Genomic DNA, 10212 nt, shown 5'->3' with positions numbered 1-10212 from the left:
GGTTGTTTTAGTTTCAGAAAACTTATGGACAACAATAGTTCTTTAAAAATGAAATTGCTCATTATTCTAGAACTCTGCCACCCTACCCAAAATACAAGTACTAAAGATTTTGTTTACACGGTGAAAGATTATCATACATTTCCACATGTGTTGTCACCAGCCATGCATCTTCTTCCTCTTTAGAGATACTAATAAGACAGAATGTGTTGTTTTTAATAATGGTTAGGAGTTTGCACATTTGATGATCTAGTTTGGAGTTGCAGTAACATTTGTGATAAGTTTTGCCATGCAAGAGAAGAGAAAGTGGTGGTGCAGTCACAAGTGTTAAACACCACTAATAAAACTATTAGTGGAAAAGCATATCTGTAGGTTATTCATAAGACAGTTTTCCAGTTATACGTGTGAAAATCTTTTAAAACAGAAGAAAAAGGGAATAAGGAAAATGATTGGTTCATTGTATTCATACTACATTCATAACTGAGAATTTAAAGTGTATTTCCAGGTTTGCAGTCAAATTGGGATAACACCTACTTTTTATTTATATGTGTTACTTTGCTTTTAGATTTATTCTCTTTTCATATAGCTTAATTAAAAAAAAAAAAAAATGGAAATCTGCTCGCCTTTTCACAGGTTTCTTTTTCTACTTGGTTCTCACTTTTTATGTAATTTATATGAGTGGATCAGAGAGGTTTTCAAACACTGGTTCTCCTACCAAAGGGTTAAAGATCTCAAGGCTTGAGTGGGTAATTGTATGTTAATGCACTAAAAAAAAGCATGTGTCCCTTTTTTATCTTTCCATTGTCATTTATTCAAAGCAATATAGCCCCTATGCATAATCCTGCGCCAAATTTAGGCAGCATTATGAGAATTTTTAAAGCGGAGTTCCACCCTGGTTATAAATTTTTTTTCATAAAAATACCCCCGGGACAGTCAGGGCTAGCACATTCCATAATGGCTAGCCTCTGATCTGTCCCGGGTTGCACTTACCTTTCAGGAGAAATACTTACCTTGAAATTGTCTTGTCCAGCGCTGCCATCTCAGGTGTGGGCAGCTTGAAGCCAGCGCGATCCTCTTCCGCGTCCTCTTCGGTCCTCTTCCTTCTTCTTCGGTCCCACGATGCACTGCACCGGCCCCAACGTCACTTCCGGGTCGCGCGCGTCATCCCTCCACAGCTTCTGGGCATGCCCAGAAGCTGTTTAGAAGGGAATGACGCGCGCGCCCCGGAACTGACGTCGGGGCCGGTGCAGGCGCAATGATTCCTGGGAGCGATGACGTTCAGCTCCCAGGAATCATTGCAAAAGCCAGGAAGTGAAGAATCGCCGTGGCCGCCGAGGGGAGGAAGAAGGAAGTAAGGTAAGTATATTTTCTCTAAAAGGTAAGTGAAAAAAAAAAAATTGCGATTATCCATTTGTTTTTCAGGTGACCGGGAGCGAGAAGATGGAGGTAAGTATAAATTTCGGGTGGAACTCCGCTTTAAGGTGTGAATGGGAACACATAACAAACGTATAAACTATAGCTGGAGTTTCCCAAAGTTAACTGCAAAAGTGGAAATCTACTTTAATTTAGATTTTTTTTTTTTTTTTTTTTTTTTTAAATGCAAAGTCTGTTTGGAAGTGATATTTAAATTCTGAGTGTATTAGCTGAATGTCCTGCTATGGACACTCTACCATGGCTGTAACTGTTCTGATTTGGTATTGGGCTACGCTGGCCATAGATGGGTCTGTATTTTTTTCAACTTGCTGGTTAAATGGAAAAAAACTGACCCAATTTTCCCCATCCACACATTTTGAGGTGGATTGGGGAATCCTCCTACTGTATCATTGTATTCTGACAGCAGCCGGACAGGTGCTACATATAGAATTGCTGGCTTAAGTATGCGTCTATATAATCTAATGCAGTTGCTAGTTATCATGGGACACCAGTGATTTGTAGCGACATGGAGAAATATTGTAGCCAGCTGCAGCAGCTCGCTGAATTGCTGATCTCTTCTACAAAGCTGCTTGTGTGACATGGCACTAACACTGTCCCAGTTTGGAAGCTGAAAGACTCCTAATTTGTGTTTTTGCATTTATTACTTTGCCATTTGTTTTACTAATAGGTTGTTGATAAGTTTTGGGGAACTAGGAGCCATGATTTTATTCCATTTTCCTTGTGCTGTCAACCTCTAATTTTGTGCCTTTGTAAATTAAAGCCTTATCATAACCATCTTTTATTGCTTGTGTTGAGTTTATTTTAAAAATTCTCTGACTATAAGAATTTCATATTCATTTGGAGAGATGATCTCTAGTCTTGTTTTATGGGTTATACACAGCTGCCTTTAGGTGACTGGACAATAGGAACATAAAAGCTGCAGGGACATTCCCTAAATAAACCCTCAACATCTAGCAAATCTTCATTTTTTGCTAATGTCCTTAAGTAACGTGTGTGTTATTTATATTTTTGTATGTGTGTGTGTGTGTGTGTGTGTGTGTGTGTGTGTTCAGCTACCACAAGCTTACCTCCTTTTTTTTTTTTTTTTTTTTTTTTTTATTTGGAAAGTTCTTTTTGTTTTTTTCTGAAGATTCTTCTACTAAAGCCTAGTACACACGCAACGATTATCGGTCGACCGATCATCCGTCTTTTGTCCAGAGTGGTGTTTTGGTTGGAATGTGCCTAGACTCCACACAAATTTTCTCACCCAACAAAATTCTACTTCAGAAGTGATGTCATGTGTTGGTTTGCTTTCTTTTGGGTTCTTTCTTCTCTGAGCATGCCCAGTCTTGCTCATAAGATTTTTCCCTGTCGAAATCTGTACTGACTGCATGTTTTGACGGCGGACAAAAATTTTATAGCCTGCACACCAGATTTTTTCCGGCCGAAAAGTCAGTCGGTTGTCTAAAGCATCATACTAACAAGCCAAAAATCGGCAGATCGGTCGTCGGACGAAAATTCCCTGTCGATTTTCGACGCGTGTGTACGAGGCTTAAGATTCCCGAGGCACCATAGCTACTATGGCTGCTTCTGCAGCTGAGCCTTGGTGGATCATATCTGGACCTCACCAGATTGAAGAAATTGGGCTGGCCTGTAATGTTGCCAGACATTGAGCAATTACCCTGTTGAAGGACTGTTAGACTTATTCAAGGAGGGGCCAATCAAGCATATCAAAAGGCAGGAGTGTGTACTTTCCTCCCCCCCCCCCCCCCCAAGGAAAGGAAGGCTTGTGCTTCAAGTAGAACTACTTCTGCTGTTAAAGTTCCTTTCATCCCTCTCAGGTCTCCAATTTCAAATATAATTCAGGAAAAAAATGGCAATCCAAACCAGTTAAGTCTAAGTGCCAAGCTTTCTTCCCAGTGATAAGTTGAGGGGGTTCTCTTTTGGGCTTCTCAGCTTCCTGGTCCCAGGAAATCTCAAATGTCTGGGGCCAGAGTGTCATTTTCAGAGGCTATAAACTCTGGAGTTTTTAGGTTTTGTCTCCTTCCTGTTTTATGCTTTCAAACTTGTCTCTCTCCCTGCTAAGACAGTTAGATTCCATTCAGCAGCTATTGTTTTAAGGTTTTTTGCTCCTTTACCAATACAGGAACGCTCTTTAGACTTCTACTCCAACATCTTTGATTCCTAAATGGTGTCTGAATCTGAAAACTTTTTTTTTTTCCTGCAAGTTCAAAAGTTCCACATGAAACTGTCAGGTTTGTCACTGCCTCCCTCCGGAAGACTTTCTAGCTTCAGTAGACCTTCATGCTTGCTTATACATTCCCCTCTTCTTCGCCATTGCGCAATTTACGTTTTCACCTAGGTTCTTTCCCCAGTCCTATCTCTGCTCTGGGCTCAAGGGATTCATGTGATGGGGTACCTAGGCAGATCTCCTGCTGAAGGATCAGTTCCCATAATGCTATCACCTAATGTTCAGAGGACAGTACAGACTGCTTCAGTTGGATCCTCAGCCTGCAGAAGCCATTGCTGGAACAGTTCCATAGATTGGAGTACTTTGGCCTGACATTTTAGATGCAGTGCTTTCCAGGATCTTTCTACCCTAGAAAGAAATTCTGTCCCTCCACTCTCGTGTGGGCCATCAGGGCCCAAAGAAGACCCTCACTTTGTGACTGCATGATCGTTGTGGGCCTGCTGATAGTCTTTTATAAGGCTGTACCTTATGCCCATCTTCACTTGAGACCCTTGTAACACAGCATTCTGGCAGCCTGGTACAAACAAGCTTGGTCCTTGGACCCTCAAGGACAAGCTCTCCCTTAGGTTATGGCTATCACGACAGATGCTAGTCTGTTGGGCTTGTGAGGAGTCCTGCATGCCTTCTCAGAGCAAACCACTTGGACATTTGAAGGAAGTCCATCTTCCCATCAACATCCTAGAACTGGTTGTCACTTCAATGCTGCATCCCACAATTGTGGGGGCACCCCATGAGAATTCAGTACAGTGCCACAGTTGTGGCCTACATCAACTATCAAGGAGGCACCAGAAATCGCATCGCATAAAAGGAAGCGTATTTGTTCCTCTTAGGCAGAACTGCATGCAGTCATTTCAATTTGATCTACGTCTTTCACAGCTCTGCTGCAGGATTGATAGGTGGCATACCTTGTCGCACCCAAAAGGCTCAGGAGAACGTGGTAATTGGGCATACTCAAATTCCTCCTAAAACTGTGGGCCTTCCCAGGTTATATGGACCTTCTTTCCCTAGGACCTGTACACCATCTGTTAAAGCCCATGTCCTTGCCAACAGGAGCCTGTGAGATTGGGCATCTCTACCCTCTTGTAAGCTAGAAAATAAACATTCTGGAAAGGCTCTACCATTTCACCTTGTAGGCTAATTTTGCTTTTTGTGCAAAGCAAGGAAATTTCTTCCTGGGAAGTACTATGTGGGATGCATCCTGTCTTTCCTCCAGTCTTGTCTGGGTCAGCATCTGACTTTTAGTATTATCTAGGGGCAAATTTCATTGTTCATTATTTTTCAGAAATCATTGGCTTCCGATTCTTTTAGTTGAGGCTTTTTGGACAGGTTATTGTACACTGCCCTGTGTCCCCATGAGACCCTAATCTGGCCCTTTCAACTCCTTCAAACCTATTTGGCATCTTCCTTTTATTGACCTTCCACTCAGGGGAGGGTTGGAGGGCTGTTTTGAGTTGCCTTAGCCTATAAGTCTTTTTTTCTAGTGTTGCACAAGGCTAAGGTAGTCCTGAGACCTAAAGACTCTTTCCTCCCTAAGTTGATCTCTTCCTTCCACCTCAACCTCGACATCCTAAGGAAATGTTTTCTCCACAGCCTTGACGTGGTACCTGCTGTGAGAGTCCACATTTTGGCTATGGCCTTTTTGGCAATCAGAATTCCTCCTCTTTCCCCCCCCCCCAGGCATTCCCTGTTTCTTGATAGGTCGATTAGACAAGTTATTTGAGCATCTAGTCTGAAAGTAGGGTTCCTCCTTTCTCAAAGCACACTCAATTAGATCATAATATGCTCCTTTGTGACAAGCATTTGTTTCTCATATTTGCAAGGCTTCTACATTGTCTTGTTACATCCAGGTGGATGCTTAAGCCTGTTCTGATGGTAGTATCAGGCATAAGGTGTTTAACTATCAAAACCTTCTTGCACTGTTACATGGTGGCATAGCTGACTTTATTTGCTTTATCGACGTCCCAGCATAAAGACTAAAGATCTGTGTCCTGTAGTGCAGTGGTCCTCAACTCCGGTCCTCAGGGCCCACTAACAGGCCAGATTTTAACCACTTTACCACTAGAGGATTTTGCTGTCTTACGTCTGGGCCACTTTTTGCGATTCGGCGCTGTGCGACTTTAACTGACAATTGCGCGGTCGTGCGACGCCATACCCAAACGAAATTTACGTCCTTTTTTTCCCACAAACAGAGCTTTCTTTTGGTGGTATTTGATCACCTGTGCGATATTTTTTTTTTTTTTTTTTTTTTTTTTTTTTTTTTTTTTTTTTTTGCGGGACTGCGACATTGCGGCGGACAGATCGGACCCTTGACTGACATTTTGGACACTTTTGGGGGTACCAGTGACATTACTGCAGTAATCAGTGCTATACATATGCACTGTTAGTGTAAAAATGACACTGGCAGGGAAGGGGTTAATTTTATTGGAGAGGGAGGGGTTAATGTATGCCTGGTGCTTACTGACGTGTGGGGGGGAGGTGACTGTGTGACACAAGGACAGATCCAGGGTTCAGCTATGCTGAACCCTGCAATCTGACCCTGCCTGTCACTTGGGAGATCCGCCCGCTTGTGTTTACACAAGCAGGCGGATTTCCACACTATTTCCCCGACGATCGGGGAAGAGCAGAGGCGATCGCCGCTGCTCCTCCCCTGGCCTGACTCGCGCTGTGACTAAAAACAGCGGGAGCGAGCTTACGGCGGCGCGCGCGCCGCCCACAAGGGCCGTGTCTGACGACGTAGTACTACGTCGTCAGATGATAACGAGCCACTTTGCCGCAGTAGTACTACGGTACTCAGCGGTAAAGTGGTTAAGTATTACCTTGGGGAGATGCAGACTAGAGTACTGCAATCACTGAGCAGCAAATGAGATTACCTGTGATGTATTTCAGTTATCTTGCAAACCTGCCCTGTTAGTGGGCCCTGTAGGCCAGGGTTGAGGACCACTGCTGTAGTGTATGACCAAGGATTTTTGACTTGGCAGAAAAATCTGTGGAGTACATTATGGGATACAAATCCCTCCCCTGTGTTCTTATGATATCCCAATTTCTTCCTTACAAAACTTGCTAGCAATGGGAAAGGTTATATAAGGGATGGCCTAGCATGTTTTTCACACACTATTGACTCATTAATAGTACAAATTAATAACTAAACACACAGAACAAGTGCTTTCTTATTGAAGAGGCTGCACCAGTAGCATGATCAATCGCATACGATTGGAGAATTGTGCCATAACACAAGAAGCCAATAGAACATGTACACCCAAAGACAAGTGATGGCATACTGAAGTATTTTTTTTTTCCTCCTACTGGGTTTGAGGTGCAAAAAAAAAGTGTATTTTTACATTGGCTTTAAAAAACATTTGGGCACTCTTGAAAAATTAAACTGAGACCATCAAAATGTATGAAGTTTAACCAAAGACAAATTTTGGGTGTATTAATGAAAAATTTGTAGGAATTCTACTGCTGTCTTTTTCAGGATTCACTTTTTCATGTCCCAGTACTGGTTTAGAAAGAGAAGGGGGTAGGCAATTACAACTTCTCTAATGAGTAAAAATAAACAGGGGAATGGCTAGAACATTTCTGTTTAATGCTGTTCGTGCCATTCCAGTGACTTCCTGCCATGGGAGCAGTGGGACAGGAGGTGAGCCGAAATCTCCACAATGGAGTCATGGGCAACAATAGGACCAAGCAGAAGTTGTCTACCATACCCCACTCTATAATTAAATAAAAAAAAAAAAAATGTGCCTGCCGTTGGCTTGAAAGAGGAACCTAACTATCTATGTAAACCTAAATTCCAACGCTCCGAAAAAGTTTTGTATGTTAATTAAAAAATATATATATATATATACCCCACGCACCACCCTCACAGGGAGCTATATAAATGTACATGTCATGTACTATAACAAATTACATTACATAATGCTGTAGTCAGTGAGGCTGCTCATAATAATAATAGGCCAGTAATGATGATCTGAAATCTGTTTGATATGGGATACTGCACCTTGCATATTTCCACTGCACTTTGCACGGCTTTGTTTCAATCAGGCCTATGGTAGTTATTGGAAAAAATGTGTATACTGGGAAGCATACTATGCATGTATGTGTTTCATGCATGTTTTTTTGTATTTAATTTTTGCAATACATTTAATGTTGTATTTTACTTGTAGTAACCATTAAATCAAAAGCAACCAATCAGAATTTACTTGACTGAAAAAACAAGTCTTGTTTTGCATAAATGTGTCCCAAAATCTGTTGGAGGAAGTCACCACTTGATCTGAGGTAAGTAGAAGGGGGTATCCTATAGGACAACAGCGCTATTAGAAAAAGTCTGCGTTAAGGTAAAATTGAACAATACAAGATGGATTCTGACCAGATTGCTATTATTACTGCACACTCTAAAACTAGAAAAACAGAAAAAAAAAAAAAAAATGCTTCCCATAACAACTAAATCAAATCTGAATTCTTGTTTCATGTTGACCTAAACTCTAGAAATAAAAAAACATGCCTTGGTTTTCATTTAGTAAAATGATTATTTATATTTTTCTGCAGACCAGGTCTAAAAATTAAACTTGGGTTCCGATTTCAAATTTTGCAGGTAGCACGTGTGGTATTCCATTTGTGTATTTGTGCTAGCGCTCTACTAAGCATGAGTTTCTCTTGCAAATGGAAATAGTGCAAATTGATGAAGCAATGTTGACATCTTGTGGTAGTATTGTATAACTAGTAACTATGCAAAATGATGAAATAATGCTGACACCTTCTGGTGATATTGTATAACTGCAACTTGCTATATGTAGAACAAAAAATACAGGTCTGAGAACGGCAACATTTATTAAAATGTAATAAATAAATCAAAAACATTCCAGTGCAGGTAACAATAATATATGCTAAAGAATAAATACAATAAAGTAAGCAGATCTCACATTTAACAGAAAAACCCCAAGGGCTGCAACAGTGTATTTTACATTCCAGCTATGGAAAATAAAGCAATATGGTATCTTCATTATTACATGGTAAGTGCCTTTATGGTGGAAATATATATATATATATATATATATATATATATATATATATATATATATATATATATATATATATATATATATATATATTTTTAGTGGTTTCAAACAATGTATTTATTAAAGCACATCAGTCTACTGGGGATTGCAGTTTCATATGCTTTCAATAAAATATTTTTGACTGTAAATTTTTAGTAAATCAGATTGGGAGACTATAACAGTAAGACAAAACTACTCAACGGCACAATTGAGAGAGGGAAACACAGCCTGATTATGTAATGAGTATACATGGCTACATTTAAGGATTGACCTTAGGCATGTGCAGTTACACATCGCAATTTATTCAGGTTGGAATGAAGTCATATGACTCTGGGATGATCCCTTGCCCATCTTTGCTATGGCATCTAATATAAGCCTCCCAAACGCATACAGTTTTATGGTATTTTGTAGTTTGCCATGTTCTTCAAGTTCAATTTAATTAGGTTTTGGTCACACGGAAACATACCACCTCTCTCTGGCCCTGCTCTGAGTACCAAGGGAGCTGAAAGCTTATGTATTCTCCCTTCAGCTCAACTGACTGAAATAAGAAAGCCAGCTGATCTACGCATAAGCAGATTTACAGTTCTTTTGGCTTTTTCACATAGTCAGTGTGACTGAAGGCTACATGTGCAATCCACCTGTTCAATTATTGCTAAAGGTGCTATTTGACTCTGGCAACAAATAAGAGAGAAGAATGCCCCATATGCTGATCTGACTTTCTTCATTGTGCGTAACAATGGGAGTGTGAGGGAAAGGCTTTTTAATATTATTACTATTATTATATAGGATCGTGCCAACAGTTTGAGCAGCGCTTTACAATTCGAGAGCAGACAGTAGAGGTACAACACAATTCACAGAATACATACATACCGTGTTTCCCCGAAAATAAGACCGGGTCTTATATTATTTTTGGCACCAAAAGACACAGTAGGGCTTATTGTGTAATGTGTTGTCTTCTCTCCTTCCCTGCCTGTCAGGAATCCCCTGTGTGAACCTAGTAAAAAAGTTTGTAAAATCCTAGAATCCACACTATTACTGTTTAATGTCCAGTGTGTGTTTCTGTAATATAATTGTTTGAAATACCTTCGGGACAGCGTCGCTCGGCGCTCAGCTGATCTCCCGCTGCTCTCCTCTTCTCCCGGCTGTCAGCGGGGGATCTCAGTCCCTCCCCTCCGCAGTGCTCGTCTCCCAGCTGTCAGTGGGGGATCTCAGTCCCTCCCCTTCGCAATGCTCAGAGCGGGTCACGGAAGCGCAGAGTATTATATTATAATTGTGTGAAATGCCTTCGTTACAGCACTGCTCGGCGCTTTCGTGACCCGCTCTGAGCACTGCGGAGGGACTGAGATCCCCCGCTGACAGCTGGGAGAAGAGAAGGAGAGCAGCGGGAGATCAGCTGAGCGCCGAGCGGTGCTGTACCGAAGGAATTTCACACAATTATATTGCAGAAACACACAGGTTAACTAGCAGGTGGTTGATTGCTAGTAACCACTCACAAGC

The sequence above is a fragment of the Pelophylax lessonae genome (assembly GCF_965119305.1).
Source record: "Pelophylax lessonae genome assembly, chromosome: 2".
Classification (NCBI taxonomy): Eukaryota; Metazoa; Chordata; class Amphibia; order Anura; family Ranidae; genus Pelophylax; species Pelophylax lessonae.
The sequence above is the reverse complement of the archived record's forward strand: the minus strand, read 5'-3'. Positions refer to the sequence as shown.